The 20,261-nt window shown below is 40.3% G+C and overlaps 1 protein-coding gene across 2 annotated transcripts in view; it reads right to left on the bottom strand.

The window, feature by feature from the left end:
- NRG1 (neuregulin 1) overlaps nt 1–20,261 on the bottom strand; it is a 1,085,273-nt gene that overhangs the window by 306,618 nt on the left and 758,394 nt on the right. Inside the window, exon 1 of one of the 2 annotated variants that reach the window (XM_073902434.1) lies at nt 2,908–2,925. The exons of the other annotated variant lie outside the window; for it this stretch is intronic. The gene's annotated coding sequence lies outside the window, so the exon portion shown is untranslated. Of the gene's footprint in view, nt 1–2,907; nt 2,926–20,261 lie in introns of those variants that run through there. 2 annotated transcript variants of the gene reach the window in all.

The following is a 20,261-nucleotide window of genomic DNA, read 5'->3' as shown; positions in this document are numbered from 1 at the left end:
TCTTCTCTGACTCTGTCAGGTAACAGAGAATTGTTCTGGCCAGTAAACTGGGGCTTACCCAACAGCGATTTCACACAAAACTGCCAACTCATCGACTTGAGCTAATACCGTATTTGTGAACTTTTATTTTCCTTCAGTTTGGTTAAAGGTTGCTTTTAAATACAAGTTTCCCTGGTTATTGGGAAGAAATCTCCTTGGAACACTGTTGTGATGCCTGGATACCTTTGTCCACCCAAACCAATGAGACTCTGAGGTTGCCATGAGGACAGCTCCCAGAACCGGAGCCCTACGTGAATCTAGAAAAGGTCTGATTTGAGAGGCCATTACTTTATACTTCCCTCCCACCTTGCCTATCTGCCATCTTTCTTTATCCATGCCAATTTTTAACTATTGGGAAAAATTCAGGCATAGTGTCTCCAGAAGGCCACAGTTAACAAGATGCACCTAGGAAGGATGGTGATAATTGGCAATCTCCTCTGGCCCTATACCTTTAAGTTATTTTGTCAAATTAGGTCCATGTCACTTTGGAAGGCACAGGGTATCAGCAACTGACACTCTGGGCTGAGTTTCAATGGTGAACAGTGAACAGAATGAAGTAACAAGTCAAGGACTTTGGATCCTAGGAATGGGTCCTCATCTGGCCGTCTGGGGGCATTAAGTGTTTGGTAAGTTAGGGGACTCTAAACATTCTGATTCCCATCTGTCACATATTAATTGCATGACTTTGTGCATCTTACTTAACTTCTCTGAATCTCGCATTTGTAAAATGGGTAGGCACCCTCCCACCTATTTTCCAGAACCTTTGTTAGAGTTGAGAGACAGCACAGAGCTTTTAGCATCCCAGGGTAGTGCCTGACACAGGATGGCTGCTCAAGGGCCATTTTTGGAATGAATAACATGTGGAAAACATCAAGCTCAGTGCCTGACCCGGAGGAAGTTCTTAATAAATTAAAACTTTAAGTTTTACTGATGAGAAAAATTCTGAAAACCGTGCCCAGCTAGCGTGTGTGAAAGGCCACAAATCTCTCAGCCCAAGGAAGGAAAGCTATCCTGTGCTTTTAGATATTTTTCTCACTCTTGACCAAGCTTAGGGCACGTCATGGTCCTCCTCCCACTGAGACTGAAAATTTGCCCCAGTCGGAAGGAGAGGTGAATTCTAACATCCATTTAGAACTGAATAGGTGAGAATTGTTCCTTTCTGTTGCCAGGACCCGAAACAATACAGTTTACAAGACAGAATATTTTCCACTTATCTGCTACACACATTTAACATTTTCTATTTTGGTTCATTATTAATCTGTAATTATTCTTTTTTTGTGGAGTTGAGAAATCATAGCAGGAGGTTACATTGCTCAAAGAATGAATTCTTTCCTGAACATGGAAAATTGGAAAAAATATAAGGCCCAAAGGGACAAATGCCTTCTCATTTCCTGAGGCACACTAAGAAGCCTACAATTAGCTCAGTTTCTAATAGTTTCCACAGCTCTGCTACTGGACATATCTCATTTTTCCACCATGAGCCTGGTAAGAATTGCCTAAATCTATAATCTCTCTTCTACCCTTTTGGGCCCTTATCACCTCTTTCCTAATTGCAGGCGGTGAGGAGTGAGTTGGAGCCTTCTTTAAAATCTTGTTTTCTCTTTCATTTCTGACATTTTCCTGATGTCTCTTCACTTGTTCCTTTCATTTGATGCCACGCTGCCTGGTGTTCAAATAAAGATGACAGAAAACAAGGTCCCGGTATGTCTTTCACTCCCCAGCATATGGCTGTCCAAACTGATACCATTCTGAGTGCAGACAGCACATATCATGTGCTCAGACGCCCTCTATGGCCTCACTTCCTGGCATCTACTCAGGAATATAAGCAATGTTGTAGACCATGACTACAAATAAAACAAGTATTTCCCCAGAAATATGTCATTCCACTCTTACCACTTCCCTTTGGCCTAAGTTGATACATTAAATTCAATTATTGTGTAACTAACCACCACTTAAAGCACCTTTCCCCCCTAAATGAGATTTGCCAAGAATATCCAGAACCAGCCCCAGAAGGACAGACAGCACAAATTTGTTATGGCATTAAATATAGGGCGATATAGGAGAAAACACATGGACTCATGTCAGGAAAAATTGGTTCCAAATCCTTCAACTGCCTTTTGACTAATCTTTTTTTTATTAAAAACTTTTTTTTAAAAAAAATTTTAAGTAGGCTCCACACCCAGTGTGGAGCCCAACATGGGACTTGAACTCATGATCAAGACCTGAGCTGAGATCGAGTCGGATGCTTAACGGACCACACACATACCCCTTGACTATGTAATCTTGAGCAAATTAAATAATCTCTCTTAGGCTGTTTCCTTATTTGTAAAATGAGGAGAATGGTACCTACCTTCGGAGTTGTTGAAGGGATTAAATGAGTTAATGACTTAAAGTGATCTTAGAACCTGTTTAGTGCATAATTAGTTCTCAGTATAATGTTATCTATTGTTATTTCTGTCCTTTCATCCTCACATTTTCTATCACTATCTTCTAGTAAAGATAGGACCAAAGCTCTCCAATGGTGAGAGTTATACCAGGTGTATCTCAAGGAACCCACCTTCCCCACACACATCCAGCCAAAATATATCTCCCTTTGAGGAAATTCCACAATTAGAAATTCACTACTTTAATCTGGATTTGGTTACGTACGTAGTTTCTTTTAAAACACAAATGTTCCTGGGAGGGGCAACGTATTAAGCCAATAAATAGTAACAACTACCATTTGTGAAGTAACATATTCTAGTTAATTGTGGCATTTCTTACCTTAACCTGTTAAACAATCCGATAAGGTAAACCTTATCTCTACCACTAAAGTTCAGACATTTAGGCTTATGGTGATAATCAGAGCAAAACTGGGTAAGAAGTCACCTCATCAAGTTTCTTCTTCTTCTTCTTCTTCGTCGTCGTCGTCTTCTTCTTCTTCTTCTAGTTCTTCTTCTTCTTCTTCTTCTTTTTTTAATAAAAGAAATGGTGGAATATAAGCAATCTGAGATATTGGTAGACAGGCTAAGAATATACAAAATAAGCATAGAATGGGGGGTATTATGGCAACATCCTTTCCGAGGTGGGCTCTGACCTTAGAAACAGCATTTCTGAGGAACTTTTGAGTAAGTTAACTGTCCCATGAGGTCTTGTCTCCTGAGGACTTGTAAGGGGTGTGACAGTTTGGGTAAATGTAAATGAAGTCGCCGACAAGTTGCCATAAATGCAAAGGGATATATAAACTAATGAGTGGGGGGGTGACCTGGTGGGGGGGTGGTGTTCCTGGGAATCCCAAGAATAGTGTCTGGCCAGGACATGTGGATTCTTGTTTGTTGGCAAGAGTGGAGTAGGAGAGAACCCTAGTGAAGGGAGCTTTAGCCCAGGGCTCAGATGTCTATTTGCTGATTAGAGCACGTACGATCTCTCATAATCATCATGCAGTCGCATTTCCTGAGTGACTTTTTGTATCACACAGTTAGCTTAATATAAAATAGAAGCAATAAGGGCATAGACTCCAGAATCAGAGAGATCTAGCCTTACATTACAACTCTGTTATGACCATGTAAGTTGTTCTGTGACCATGGGCAAGTTATTTGATTTCTTTGAAACTCACATTCTTTACATGTGTGTGTTACACAATATTCACTGCACAAGGTCATGAGAAAATTAAATCAGGTAATACAGTTGAGGAGATGCAGTTGATGCTCAATGAATGCTAGTTATTTTTATCATGGAGGCACCTCGAAACCGTGAGCTACTGGAGGTCAGGGACCATGCCTTACTCATCTTCATATCCCTGATGCCTATTGTAAAGTCAGGCTCAATAAATGAACGTTGACTGATGTTTAAACTAACAAGCCTTAAGAAAAAAGTGTTTCTCATGTGCCAAAAGAAGTTGCAGTGTAACACAAGAAACAATCAGATGGTGCATGTCTATAATAGCAAATGCATTTAATAAGAACGCCATTTTTAGGCAATGCCTCTGTAGCTGTTTTGCCATTTACTCATCATTTACACAAAATGAAAAGCACAGTCCCTATTTTCAATGATGAACATCTGCAAGTTGTCAGATACTGAAAAGCAATGACTTAGGTTCTAGGGAGACAGTTCAGTCCTGAGTTTGAGAGGCATTATAGCAGGCACTCCATACATCCATCTCTAATCTCACTCAGTGCCTCCAAGCTCACACCACTTGCCCAAGCTCTGCACATGTGTTCTGAAACAGTTGGCCAGGTTTGCTCTAGAAGAAAGCGGAACATTATCATTCACTGCTACTCATCAGTATGTGACTAGATTTCTCTTCCTCCTTGGACATGATGAAGCAAAGGGAACATGACAACATCCTCTGCTTCATTGGTAAGCAGAAATAATTCTATATTCAAGAAACTGTTAATTATTAAGGGGATCTGGAAGAAGAGTAAGGCTCTCATCACTTGAAAGGGAATTCCTGTGGACTGGGAATCTGGCCTCGGGTGATTTTCTGTGGTTCGCTGAATGAGTCAAGATTAGGTTGCAAAATCCACCAACAATAATAGTAGCACTGTCCTAAGGCTGAGACACACTGATTTGAAAATGCAAATTAGAATAACATAGTCAAGAATGGGACAAGGCGATTTTACTCAACTTCCTTGCCCATTTGAACCTATAGTGCATTCAGTTTCTATACACGCGGGTTGCTCTCAGATTTAACCTTTTAAGCCTGCAAGAAAAAGATTAGGAAAAGCAAAAATCATGCACGTACACTATATGGATGCATATTTTAAAATAAGAACTTTAATGAATTTACACTTATTCTTTAAAAGTGTACATGGTATCCATTAAAAACAATGACAGGACCCAGAATCCTGGATATGCAGCTGTAGCAAAGGAGGGGATGGATGGTTAAGCAGGTAACAGATGTAGTATGTCCGATGTCTGAGAAGAAATGGCCACACTGTTTACGAGAATGTCTTGTATTGCCCGTTTATGATATTGCCCATGTATGTGTATCCAACAAACAAAAAGGGAGAGAAAGGGGAAAAAATGATTAAAATGAAGTTCTTATTTCCTTCTGTTAGAAAACAAAGCATTATTTCTGCCTGGATTATTAACTGTGTATCTTGAAGCCAAGTCGTGTTCTAACAATTTCCCAGTAATTAGAAACATACGTATCTGCATACGTTACTGCCAAAGTACGTAGGTATTTTACTGGCATTAGTAATCAGCATATGGCAGGGAAAGCACAGTCAGTGGGCAGAAGGCTTCACAGTGTTGGGGCCAAAGTTGTAAAAGGAGGCCGGGACTCTGTAGGATGAGGCAGAGACATGATCCCAGGACACCGGAGTCTCAAACACTTACCTTCATGTTTTAGTCCACTTCACCAAGCCTGAAGCCATTGTTGCTTCTGGCCAATTCCCCTGGTCGGGTCCCATCATTCTACAAAACAAAGAGAAGAGAAACTCAAGATAAATATCCTTCTATATCCCCAATTCTCTTCATATTATAAAACATACAGCTTGTTACTTTGTCTCGAAAAAAAAAAAAAAACAAAACACCACATTTCATTCCACCCTCAGATCACTAAGGTCCAAGCATTACTATGCCGATTGGCATAGACCCTGGTGTTGATGCAGCTAATGCTTATTTACAGAAACCTTCACACATCGGAAGGCATAAACCAGCTTCCGTATGTAATACTCATCTATGCTTTCCAATAGTGGACAAAATATGACTAGGTCCTATCCCAAAAGCAAAACAAAACCAAAACAACTTACCTGGAATGAGAGTGTCTGTAGACATTTCTCTAAGTCTTGAACCAACTGCCCCATATATAAGGCAGATCCAATATACAGACATCTTCAGGTGAGGTCAGGGGTCCAGGACCACCCATTATTGTTGCTGAAATAAAAGCTGGGTCTCCATCAGGGAGTGATGCAACGATCAGGAATTACCAGGATACTGTCATAAGCACAGATTCTGTGGACTTGCTGAGTAGTGACACCTCAGCTCCTTGTACCTGGTTTTAGTAACTTTCTGGAGGAAACCAGTAGCTGACAGAGCAGGAGGGAGCTTTGGTCCTTTTGGTGAAGGGTGTACTCCTTTCTCGCGTAAGTGTGAAACCCTTAAGCAGGAAAATCTATAGTTCTATGGGTGGTGAGAGTCCTAAAATGGGTCATCCATTTAAGCCCTATTAAGTCAACCTGCTAATAAGCCTTTGGTTGAAATCTGCTCATAAGTTCAGACAACACATCCCAATAATGAGGCCCCTGCTTTAGAACTAGTGAAGCTGATTTCTATAAACACTGTTTCCAGGTTGGTTTTAAAAAAGGATGTGGAAGAAGAAGAAGGAAAAAAAAAACTTACTCAAATAAAGCATTGACACCTGGGTTTGATGGAGAGGAGGATTTCATTACTACTCATTCATACCTGCTTCCCTTCCTGGGCATGGAATTATATTTTCCCCAAGGCACTGAAGTCAGATTTGGATTGACTTGTTATGCCACTGAAATGGACATGGAAATGGAAGTGACTTGTGTGATATCCACACAGAAGCTTAAGTCATAGCTTGTTCTATGACCGAGGTCTACCTTTGTCTTTGCCTGTGTCATAATGGACACCAGTATTAAAAGAGACTCCTCCATCACTGTGGGTCCCATCTAGGTAATGACATGGAGCAGAACCACCTGCTAATGCTCACTGAGCATGTCGTGTAATTGAAAAATAAATCTTGGTTGTTGGAAACTGCCAAGACTTTGGGGTAGTTTGCTACCACAGAACAATCTAGCCTATTCCAGCTCAAATGGGTGACAACTTGGAAGAAAACAACTGTGTGGTTGAAATGTCTCTGTTCATATTATATTTAAAGCAACTCAACATAAGTAATTAAACATCTGTCAATTTCCTGATGTTGAACATCTTTCCCCAAGAGATAACTGAAAGAGAGCTTATCTTGACTCACACATTAGAACTATCTTTTAAAAAATATATTTTATTTATTTGACACAGAGAGAGAGAGAGAGAGCACAAGCAGGGGGAGAGGTAGGCAGAGGGAGAGGGAGAAGCAGGCTCTCCACTGAGCAAGGAGCACAATGTGGGGCTCCATCCCAGGACCCTGGGATCATGACCTAAGCTGAAGGCAGACGCTTAACTGACTGAGTCCCCCAGGCGCCCCGAACTATCTTATAATCAGTCGATATATTGTGATTTGCTTCATCATGTGATTAAAAGCTGAACTCATTTTTTTTTTCTTTTTAGCTGAAGGAGCTATCAAACTGAAGGTAGATGGATTGAAAACTGGTCCACCAAAAGTCTGTTACCCCCAAAATGCACATGCAAGAAAATCTAATCCTGCATGTAATGAAATCTAACAGAATGATTGGCAAATTGACAAGGTTGTTGGTGCTAAACAGGCTTTGGCTTTTTGCCTCACTTACAGCTCCATTGCTATGGAGATGTGTCCATGGGCCGTGGGGAAGGCAGCCTCCGAGGCTCTAGACTTCACATCTGTAAAGATTTTTTTGAGTTTGTAAGAAAAGGCTTTGAGGGGCTGTGATCCCAGGGAAAATAATCAGGGCAACAGAAAACCAAAAAGATCACTAAGCAGAGGGGGAGTAGCCATTATATTTAATCCCATTTCCAAAGAAATAGATATATTTCATTTTTCCTTGTGGTTTTTCAGGGAAGACAATATACCAGAAAACAATGTGGTAGGATAAAGTAACTAACGTCACAATGGTTTTTCTTCAGGCTTAAAGAGTTAAAGTTACACCAGATGTGGAAGGGCAACAGATGGGTGCATTCTGATGACTTCTAATGTTGGATAATAAAATGACCTAAGACTCTATTTAGAGAAATAGAACAGCCACACTTGGGCTGTTTACAGACTTGGAAATATCATGATAAGCAAATGTAGGCAGTTCAAAGGAATGATAAAAAAAAAAAAAAGGACAAGTGGATAAATAATGACCTGATGTTGTTGCGAAAATGTAGTATAACTCCTGCATTGTTAATATAAACACAGATGACCTCTGCGTTTGCTCAACTTTCGTCTTCAAGACAGGAAACAGCAACTGATCTTTATCGGGAAAGTAGAATCTTCCACTTGCTTCTGCTGTGCTGACATTATGGTGTATGTCAGGGCCTAGCGATGTCACTATCTCTCCGAAGCACATGCTGACAGCCCGATAGGCGCCTGAAAGAGCAGCTTATCCCTGGCATAGGCTTTGTGTATCGCCAAGAGAGTATGGCCAATGTCACGGTGTAGGACGGCAGCGCGCAAGTGCGGTATGGAGCTGGGGGTGGGATGGTGATCAGCGAGAGAAGGGCCCGGTGACAGCATTTTCCATGTCCATAGTCACCAATTCATCCTGTTCACAAACTTAAACATCCTCTAGGGTAATGTTTACCACTTCACAAACAAACACACCAACGAGCAATTGTTTCGTGCATGAGGGTAGCTAGTGAGTCCTATATTCTGGACATACTACGAACTAAAACACAAAGAACTGTTTATGAATTACACAATATTTTACGTCAGAAAAGTTTCAAACATCTGAACTATTTTTTTTCTCTAGTTCTGATAAAAATGGATTTAGGTCTTTTTCTCTTTTACAGGGCACACAGAATCACGCACACATCCATCATTGATACGATGCTTTAAAAATCCATGTGGGGGAAGTTCACGGCAACCTACAGTGACTGGTGAACATTCTCTCTTCTCGCTGCTCTGGATATGTTGAGTTGTTATTTCTCCCTAAATGAAGTCACCTAAATTCACCCTGCATTTCTTGCTTCATGGTCCATTTGGTCTGGGCTCCGAAACAGATCCCCTCAATATGGAACAAGTTCTTATTGCTCTCACTTTTTAATTTTTCTCACCTACCATCACACTTGCAGAAAACACCTTTATGTTTCTCCACAGCCATTATATAGAGTCATAATCCTGTTTCCTTAGAGTCATGATGGGATGACTTTCCTTAGGTGTGTTCTCATGTAAGGAGCTTCAATTCCATCTTCTAGCTGCCAGTCCTACTTCTGTGTGTATACCCATACAAGAAGGATGGTATCAGGCTCATTCTCCCTTCTCTTCCAGATAAATAAATTCACATATACTATAACTCAAGTCTTCTGTTGTGTGCTCTTAAGTGGTTTAAACTTTATATGCTGGTAGCAGCCACTACCTATTCAATCAGAAACAATGCTACTATAATCTAAATTAAGGGTTGACAAAATTTTTCTGTAAAAGGTCAGATAGTACATGTTTTCAGCTTTGTGGGCAATATGATCTCTGTGTCTCTGTTGCAATTAAACAACTCTGCCAAGGTAGCATGAAAGCAGACAGAGATGTAATAACTGAATGTGTTCCAATAAAACTTTATTTACAAAAAACAGATTGAGGAGGGTGGTTTTGGCCAGTGACTGTAGTTTGTTGACTGCAGATCTAAAACAAACAGACACCCTTAGCCATACTAACAATTTGTAAATAAGAGTCTTATCCTGGTGAAATCACACTCACTGATGACCCATAGACTTATTTAGGAAACATAAAAATGAGTAGAGCCTAAAGGTTCACATCACAAGGGGAACAAACCACCTTCCTTCCTTCCTTCCTTCCTTCCTTCCTTCCTTCCTTCCTTCCTTCCTTCCTTCCTTCCTTCCTTCTTTCCTTCCTTCCTTCTCTCTCTCTCTTTCTTTCTCTTTTTCTCTTTCTTTCTTTCTCTACATGAGATGATGGATGTTAATTAAACTTATTGTGGTAATCATTTTGTAATTACATATAGGTCAAGACATTGTGCCATATACCTTATAACTCATACAGTCAGTAGCATCTCAATAAAACTGAGGAAAAGTCAATGTGGAGATAGAATTACTACTTTCTAAGCAGGACTCTATAACAGCTATTAAGAAAACTGATATTCTAACCTCTCCTTCCCTAATGAATATTGGCAACTGATACAAATAAACTCCAAAAAAATATGCATTTAGATGTTTTCTTTTACTCTTTTCTCAGTTCAGATAGTATCACCCCATTTCATGTCCTTGGCATTCAGCAGTACCTGTCTAGCCAACGTGGGCTACAGAAATGCTTCTGATATATAGTAAATCATAGAAACATAAAGCCACAGAGGGCTTAAATCATAATGATAGCCACCTTTTTTTTTGAAATTTATAAACAAGCTTTTAATATCCAATTCTAATTCATTGTCCAAACAAAGACAAGTCATCACTGAAACTTCAGAAGACCTTAAAAGGTAGTAAGAGTCTAATCTAAATCGATAGAAACTGTACCAAGATGTAACTATATTTTCTCCTGGGTTAAATCATCTTATGGGACAATTTAGGGAAAAAAATGTATTTCTTTAATTCAAAATCATATAACTCAATACCCCTCTGTAAACAGTCTGATGGCCTTCCTATGTATTTTGGGCAATTTATCTGATGGAATTCCTAACACAAAATTCCATCAGATGATGGCCACCTTTTAATGAGCATCTGCAATGTGTCAAATATAATGCCAGGAACAATCATATATTACCTCGCTTACCTTCAATGAATCCTATAGATGAGGAAACCAACGCTCAAATATATTAACTGAATTACTCGAGATTCTAAAACTAGTAAGAGGCAGATCTGGGACTTTCACCAAGTGTCCTGACTCACTCTAACATGCTCCTTGCGCCAACGTTTTAAGACTTCATCTTGATCTTTGTTTACCAGCTTTTCCTGATTCCTCACCACAAAATTGAAGATCAGTGCTTTTGATCTCATTGAAGCCCCCAAAAGAGTACCTTTAATTAACACTCAATATGAAGATACTTTGAGAAGTCATAGTGAAGTGTATTGAGCTCAGGGCTGGGTGTGGCACCTGCTAAATGCTAGTAATGATCCAGCACCTTCTGGCTGGCCTGGGACTTCTTGGCTCTAGAGGCCTGAGGCAAATGCCTTTCAATGTGTCCCTACTCACACTGGTCCTTCATTATGAAGTTAGTGTAATGTGTTGTAGGTGCCACGGATGGGGAAATGAGGGGAACACAAAGGACACAGAAGTTTAAGGAATAGCCTAGAGAAGACAGTGCTCCCTCGTAGTCACAGAAAAGAATTTGAGACACCAGGAGGAGGACATACGGATGTACTGTCCAGATTGAACTAACCGGGTCAGCTGTCTATACCAGGTTTGCCGCTTGATGGTTATTTAGAAAGAAGGCTTAGGAACTGGGCAGAAGACATAAACTTCTAGAATTCCAAATACCAGGTCTCCACATACTGGCTCATGATAATTTTCTCTTTCCTCATTACTGTACTTCCTGAAAGGAATGCGAGGAAAATGTGTTACGGCAGGGTTCAAAACTGATTATTTGACAACCAGTCAAAAAACTTTGGGTAAATGAACTTTCCAGAAGGGTAACACTCACAGTAAATCAATCATGGGTGTCTTCATGGAAAACTGAATCTAAAGCAAATATCTGAAAACTATATTTTAAAAAAGGAAGATGAAAAAAATGCTGGCATGTGCATGTGTGTTTGTTGAGGGGATGGCCTCTGGCGCAGGCAGAAGAGGAGAAAGGCCTGACTTTTGCATCAGGATAATGCTGACCCTGTATCTCTGACTTATTTGAATCTTTGCCCAAACATGTGCTTGCTTTCATGTAGACCAGGCCTTGTAAATCTTGACATAATCCGTCAGTGCAAGGAGAAATATGTTGCCCAGTGTGTGGCTGGGTCATGAAGATGAAATTGCTCTGCTGAAGTGTGAGGTCTCTTCCTTCAGTGACCTGTCCTGGAGACAATAACCTTTAAAACACGTCAAAATTGAAACTGTAAAAATATTTCTGCTAAAGGCAAGGGGATCAATACCTCCTAGTGAATCAAATGCCGCAGGCCACCCAATGAACAGTCACCATTGTAGAGTTTGTTCGTGTTGAGCATGGTCTTCCTTTCATGGATAGGCAGCTAATGTCTTGTACGGGGTCATTTGGGGCACCTCCAAAGGGCTTCCCAGATGACCTAGCATGTTGGGAGTGTAAACGAGAAAGCAATTTAAACCACGTGAAAATTTGGCTTCTTTTTCGAGACTATGGAAAGTCTCATTATATCATAGTTGGTTATTACACAGATTCAAACAGTGTGCTATGAGTTAAACCAGGTCCCCTGACACGTAACAACTGTATTCAGTTATAGTCTGATAGGCATGGCTAGAATGTAATGTAAAAATCGTTAGACCTTCCCTTCTCCTATCAGTTTGGTGAAGATCAAAAACATTGACAGTACCCAGTGTGGACAAGGCTGGGGAGGGGCAGGCACACCATTACAGTGGAGGCAGAAAGGAATCTGTGTGACCCTTCTGGTGGGTAGATGGGCACTATGCTTAAAGATACAAAATCTCTAAATCTTCTGATTCAACCATTCCACTTCCAGAGATTTATCACAAAGAGAAAATTGGCCCAAATCTCAGAGACATATGCATGAAGTTCATCAGAGCACTATTTATGAAAGCAAACATTGTAAACACCCTCGGTGTCCATCAACAGGAGATCGCTTAAGTGGCTTCACCAATAGTATTTGCCATCTATGGCAGATAAAAACAATACTGGTCTTCATATTAATCAACAGGAGAAACCATCAATGATGCAGTTCCTTGTGAGGAATAGGAAAGGATCAAAGTTATGAAACAGCATATTTAATATGTACATGTATAATGCACATAGAATGCAAACACAAGCTGCTTCGGAGTAAAGAAGTTTGCATTAATGCTTTACTTTTTTCATTCTCCTCTTTATGATGTGATTTCCCATGCATCTGCATGAATCTTGGTTATCAGCAAAAATTAATACAGCACACGACCAGTTGAGGTGTTTTTCCCCTCTCCCAGTAACTGCCTGATAAAGATGTCCCACTGCGTGTGTTCAATGATTTGCATTTTCCCAAAGAAAGCGCCATCACAAAGCAAAGGCACACAGGAAGAAGGAAAGCTTTGGGTCTGTGGCCTGCACTGCATTAGCTACTCTAAAGATAGAGGAATCAATAACTAGGCTCTAATAGCTTGTTAATCATCACACTGAACTTAAGTTTCGCTTTTATAAAATAATCTTGGAACGGTAATAGCCCTGCCGCTTCACATTGCTTTTCTTTCTGAGGGCTTCATTAACATGACCTCACTCATCATGCGGTGTGCCTGTGAGCTCTAGCTGCCGGCAATTACCTCCCGTTTGAGACAGAAGCTCCAGGGCAGAGAGACGGGTGAGACTTTGGCCAGAATCTGCAAATGCTATGCCAGAGGTAGAAAGTAAAATCTTTATTCTTCTGCCTTTGGCCACGGTTCTGTGGTCGATGTTTTCCATTTCTTGATCTACTGACCACGGAGTCAAATTCTGAGCATCTGACATGTGGTCCCATCCCTAGCTTACTCTCAAAAATAGTCACTTTTATTCAGATCAAATCCTCCCTCCCTCTCCCTGAATTTTGGGGTCCACGGCAAAGGATTTAGAGAGGTCTGATGTGGTTTGGGAAAAAATTGTTGCACTATACAGGGTATATTCAAAAGATGACCAAAGGCATCTGGTAGTGTCATAGTAAGACTCAGAAAGCCCTCATGTGGGTTAAAATCTGACAAATTCCTACATACCAGTCATCCTGTTTTTAGGTAGGGGTCAGAAAAAGGAGAGGCGAGTACGGTCCCCTACCAATCAAGTGGCAGAAACAAAAGGATGGCAGGCACACTTAGGGAGCTTTGTGACTTTGAGGCCATGACTGGAGATGCCCACAACTCTCTCCCAGCAAATTGAGGCAAGCCACCAGCAAAAGGCTGATGGCAGAAATCGTCCCGGATCTTCAAGCAAAAACATGAAAAAGGAAGTTTTTGGAGTTTTCCCTTCTCTTGAAACATCAACATAAAATGAGAGAACAATAACCCCAAACAACCTCTTTCTCCCAAGGGAAAGTGGACCCACAACTTCCATTAAACACAAGAGAACACGACCCACCCCACAGGGAGCCGCATGCTCCCTGCCTCTGTCTGATGAGTGTTCGGTGCTGAAAGTTCTCTGCATGCACCCAGTTAGATAGACCTAAACACAGCATGAGCAGTGACATGGACTCTAGGCTCTGACCCTTATAAGAGGATTGCCTTCCTGAGGTGAGAATTAGCCGAATCAGGCACCCGGCATTCTCAGATGCCATCAACGGGCTGTGTGAGCTGTCCCTATGGGGCTTTTATGTTTCCATCTGTTTATCGGGACTAATAAAATAGGATTTTACTAATTCAGCATTAACCGGGTATGAAGAGACGGTAAGGATTTACTCCACAGATTTTCTAGACTGTAGAGAGAGATAAACAATGGTCAGTTTGCATATATCTAGAAGAATAGATGTTTGTGTCATGATAAGGTATTTTAGCCAAGCTTTAGGCTGTAGCTATCCTAACCTCTTCTTTACCTTGGCACTCAGTATTATTGAAACTGGCATTTTAGAAATGATTTGAATTTTCCAAAAGACCAATGTGACACATATGAAAATAAGAGTCTAACTATTACCACAGAAGATACATAGTTTCAGGTAATTCAGACATACATAGAAGGACCTATAAACTTGATTCTCTGCCCACTCGTCTTTCCTCCGGGTCGATTATTTTTCCTGCCTAAAGGTATTTAAGGAATACCCTTAAGTACTTGGGTATTTAAATACTTGGTCTAACAAAAACAACTGGCTGGGAGTCTAGTTCTATTTATGAATGTAGCTCAGTGACCCTTGATTCCTCTTGGAATAGAGCAGTGACGTAGAAAACACATTGCAGTGTTCAATGATACATTATTTGTGTATAACACCAGCGCTCATCACAACACGTGCCCTCCTGACTACCCATCACCTGGCTCCCTGAACATAATAAAAAATTTAAAAAAAATTTTTTAAAAAGAAAACACATTGTATTAGCCATTGTTTCGGGGACCATTTTAGAGAACATATTCACCATCCAGAGATCGTTAGCTTGTCTATCATACAAATGGGAAACTCAGTTCCAGCACACTCTGCAGAACAGTATGTAGATATTAACAAGGTCGAGTACCATAAGATCTCATACATTTATACTCCCTAGAGTTGAAGTAGAGCTGCAACTGAAAGCTGTCCTTTATCACCCTCACCTTTGCTTGTTCAAGGTAAACACTTTAATTCCATTGTTTATTTGTATATTCCCACCTTTTTTTTTTAAGATTTTATTTATTTATTTGACAGAGGGAGACAGCAAGAGAGGGAACACAAGCAGGGGAGTGGGAGAGGGAGAAGCACGCTTCCCGAGGAGCAGGGAGCTTGACGCGGGGCTCGAGCCCAGGGTCCTGGGATCAGGACCTGAGCCGAAGGCAGACACTTAACGACTGAGCCCCCCAGGCGCCCCATGTTCCCACCCTGTAATTCTGATCCCTGATAAAGGCTCTAAGAAATTCATCTCTCGTGTGCTGAAACATAGTCTCAAATAACACAACCACACAATGTCCCACAACTATTTCTGTGTTGAGAAGAACATCACGACATTTTAGGAAAAGAAGCACATCAAATGTACACATTAATTGTACCATGTGTTCTGTGTTCATAAGTGTTGAAATATGAAGAGTATATCTTAGAATGCAGGAAATCTAGTGCTTGATAGAGCTCATCAAATTTCGACATGAATGGTAGAAAAACATTTCATCTTTAAATATCTCTACTTCTCAACTGAACTGAAATGCTGTCTTTTAAGAACAGTTTAAGATAATAGGAAAACTGTTTAACATGTATAATTACTGACAAATCAACAGCTTTACCTTCAACACACTTTTTAACTATTTGTACATGTATGTATTTTCTTCTGATGATCTGTTATATTTGGGGGAACTTAAGAATATATCTTATAGACTTATTCTTTTAATAAGTCTAAAACTGCCCTGTCCAGTAGTCATAGGTGGCTCCTGAGAACTTGAAATGTGTGGCTAGTCCAAACTCAGATGTGCTGTGTCAAATGTACTAGATTTCAAAGACTTAATGCAAAGAAAGAGTGTGAATTTTTTATATGGATACATATTGAAATGGCAATATTTTGGATATACTGGGTTAAGTAGAATATATTATCAAAATTAATTTGGCTTGTTTCACTTTACCTTTTTCAATTTGGCTATTAAAATTTTTTAAATGACATATGTGACTCACATCATAATTTTACTGGACAGCTCTAGTCTAGAAGAATTCGATTAGCATTTAACTACTTTGCAGATAAACACATTGCACATTTGGATCCAATAACTGCTATATGATTGGGCATTATAAACAAATATTGCTCTTGTTTTTAAGTCCTTCAAAAACGTTTAGTATCAGGCTCTTACATTTGAGAAAGGATGCATATATCTCATTTTCCTGTGCTTTCTCTACTTGCTTCGGTTAATATGAAATAACCACTGGGACTTATTTTAAAGTTATTATTTTAGTTTTTCAAGATAAGTAGAACAGAGTTGACTTGGAAAAGGGGCATAGGAAAACATACCAATGACTAATAATAAATACTGTGGTGAATATACTTTCCTAATCATACAAGGGAAAGATAAACATGATTACAATGATAAAGAGAAAAATTCCTAAGAGAAATGGCATTGGAACAACTTCTCCACAAAGTATTTTAGCAAAAAAATTTACTCCTGAGGTCAAGGATGTATAGCTTCTTCCATTTCCTTTCCCGTGGCTAGAACAGATCTTGAAAATATCCTAACAAGTTCTCTAAAAGACCAAGAAAGGAAGTTCAGTTAAAAAGGATAACATTCATATATCATACGGGGAGGTGTGTGAAAGGGTGGATCAACGAAATGTTCTATGTAATCATTGGCCATGGAAACAATTTCATGAAGTCTCCTGTAGATCTATACCTATGTTAATGTTGTTATAGTTGCTATGACACCAGACAGGTCTTCTTCTGGCTTTTACCCTACGAGTACATTTCCTCTAGAATACTCTCCAGAAAACTGAGATATACATCCTTCATGATGTAACGAAAGGCTGTCTATTTAGCTGCTCCCCGTTACTCACCAATACTTGCTGTAGTATTTTAATATATATTAAATTGGGGAGAGTTCACACTTCCACTGCCAATTAATTACCCAAGAGCATGCTTGATCAACTCTCTCATGCTGTTTAGTTACCTGAGAGTGACTAATCACGGAGCAGCTGATACTAGTGCTGTTTCTCCTGTCCTCATTTACATCTTGAGTAGAAGGCACACCCTGACAGACTAAGCTGCTCAAGATGGTGTTTTTCTAGTAATTCTAATAGCGTTTCTGCATCCTGTCATACTGCCCAACTACCATGTAAGCCAAGAAGGCCTTTCCCTTTTCACCTTAATGGAGGCAGAGATTCATTTGCATGACTTAAAACCTCACACCAGAATATTCATATTCAGAATCATCTGGCAGGCTTGTTAAACCACAGACGGCTGGGTCCCCACCCCGCCCGGAGTTTCTGATTCAGGAGGTCTGGGGTAAGGCCAAAGGATTTGCATTTCTAACGAGTTCCCAGGTGATGCTGCTGCTGCTGGGGTTAGAAGACTATTTGAGAACCACTGTCTTAGATATCCATCCTCTCATCGCTCCCAGATATGCCCTCAGTAAGGAAGGAAGGAAGGAAGAGAGGAAGAAAAGGAGGAGGGAAGGAAGGAAGGAAGGGAGGAAAGAAGGAAAGAAGGGAGGGAAGGAGGGAGGGGGGGGGGGGAGGGAGAGAGGAAGGAAAGGAGGAAGGGAGGGAGAAGGAAGGAGGGAGGGAGTACAGGGGGAAGGGAAGAAGTGAGGAAAGGAGGGAGGGAGAAAAAGCAGGAAGGAAGAGAGGAGACAATTAGTAAAGTGTTACCAGAGTCTGGTACCACACTTAACACTAAAGTCAAACACACTTTATGTCCCTAAGATCATATAGTACTCGTGACAATACAAAGATAGGTATTATTATATACTTTTCCAGATGACAGATATGAGGCTTAAAATGGATAAATAACTATCCAAAAGATTATATAATTGGTAAGCAACAGTCACGTTGTGAGCCCAGGTAGGCTGATTCCAGAGCCCTTGCCATGATACTACGCTGATTAGTTTAGCAACTTACTCATGAATGTGTCTAGAGGATATATCATCATCCTGATCCCTGCCCCATTAGAGAGCACGGTGCAGACTCTCCATTGCAGGGCTGAGTATTCCACAACCTGCAGAAACTGAAACTATAATGAGCTTTGCGTACAAAGGGCCTGTTTAGAATTTCCCTGTTAACTTGCACTTGGCCAGCCAGAGTTTTCAATAGGATGAGCCATTTTAATGGATCAGATGCAAAAACCATGGATTGTGATGTCGATTGTCATTGAATAAGGATGAAAGTTGGGGATGAAGGGTGTAAAGAAAATTAAAAGGGAAAGGATAAAGTAGAGAAGATTGAAGCGAACGTGGAAACAGGTATATATGCAAGGGGAAAGGTTAGAGAATTTGCAGTTATTTCTACAAACTTTATATGGTCTTAAATATTCATGCTCATATATTGTTTTCCTATTAGAACTACCATCAAGTCTACCAGAGGATAAACATAGGACTAATTGCTCCCTTTACATAATAAACATAATGATTCAGATATAAGGAAGAAGCAAGGAAAGAATCACTGAAGAGAATGTCAAATTCACAAAAAAATCAAATGAACATAAATTGATTGTAATTTGTGCATTTACAAATTCTTTCCCTTCACATCCTTTTATATAGTAATATCTGACTTTTTAAAGAACATATTCCCCATAGAAATACACTATAGAAAACAGACCCAATCAAGTCGAGTTTTGTTCAAATGCTTCCTTCAAATAGATGCTTTAATTTGCTGAAAAGCATATGATTGCTCTTAAGTTTATCTGCTCCAGGGTGAATGGAGGCACAGGTAGAGAACCCACCAAGACTGTTCTGCAATGTGGAGGTTTTCTACTTAACCTTCTCCTGCTACCTAGCTGTCCTTTCCAATAATAAATAATGCCTATGTTGTCAGGGTTCAGGAGAGGTTAAAATAGGGGAGTTGGTTATAAACTTGAAGGTTTCAAGAGGTTGGAATTCAGCCTAATTTGGACCCAGAGAAGCTGTAAGATGGAGCATGGTCTGTTCTTACTGGCGGGAGTCCTAAGATGTTCTAATAGGCTCCTAACCATCAATGCCTTGGAGGGGGCTCACAGTGCCTGAATTAGTTTCAGGACCCTTGGAAGTGTTGGCATTGCTGGCTCTCTCTCTTGATCCTTCGATCTTTGTCTGTTATGGTGAGAGCTGAAATACCACAAAAACACAAGATCCATCTGTTCAGCTCAAAGCTCACTTCAAAATGGAAACAAGGCATTTGCCCTCCTTTGCTTACTAGGGCAATACATTTTCCCAGCATATTTTCTTACCACTTTAAATGCCGATTTCACAGAACAAGGTTGGAAAGGCTGTGGGTAATCACTAACTTGGGTTGCTCTTCCAGCTCAGGAGGCAGAAGTATTGGGTTGGAGGTTTTAATATGCAAAAGGAATCATGATGGAAATGCCTGAAAAACATGCCTTACCATATCACCTCTGCTAGACAGAGAAAGGAATGTTTCAGGGACTATGTTGGCTGGGATATTTTATTTTTGAAACCACCTAAATCTGATTTTGCTCCTTTTGGCGGTAGTTTATTTCTTCTTAAACCAGGATAATATTGATGATATGCCTGAAAACAGATTTTTGAACCCCGATGTCACTTTTTTAGAAGACTTATTTATTTATTTATTTATTTATTTATTTATTTATTTATTTGAGAGAGAAAGTGAATGAATGAGAGAGAAGGAGCAGGGGGAGGGGCAGAGGGAGAGGGAGAAGGAGACTCTTCGCTGAACAGGGAGCCCAATGCAGGGCTTGATCCACAGACTCTGGGATCATGACCTGAGCTGAAAGTAGATGCTCAACTGACTGAGCCACTCAGGCCCCCTGACCCCTGATGTCACTTTAAGCAATTTTTCAGAATTTTAGGGTCACTTAATGTTAGAGTTCAACAAAATCCTTGCTCTCAAACAAAATTCTATACGGAAGCCCATTACGTAACACAGGTAAACGTTAAGGTGCTTTGGTTCAATCCAGTTTAGGGAGTCCAGAGAATCTAATCCCAACCTGGCCCGTGGGAGACTTCCAAGGAACACCTAGGGCTTAGTAGCGCACAGTGAGAACACCAGTGATCTCATCCAGGGGCTTCATTTTAGCCATGAGAGAACTAAGCTTAGCGGGTTTA

This window comes from Callorhinus ursinus, unplaced genomic scaffold, assembly GCF_003265705.2.
Source record: "Callorhinus ursinus isolate GAN/ISIS: 27379988/994484 unplaced genomic scaffold, GSC_fseal_2.0 scaffold17, whole genome shotgun sequence".
NCBI classification, from domain to species: domain Eukaryota; kingdom Metazoa; phylum Chordata; class Mammalia; order Carnivora; family Otariidae; genus Callorhinus; species Callorhinus ursinus.
The sequence above is the reverse complement of the archived record's forward strand: the minus strand, read 5'-3'. Positions and strand labels throughout refer to the sequence as shown.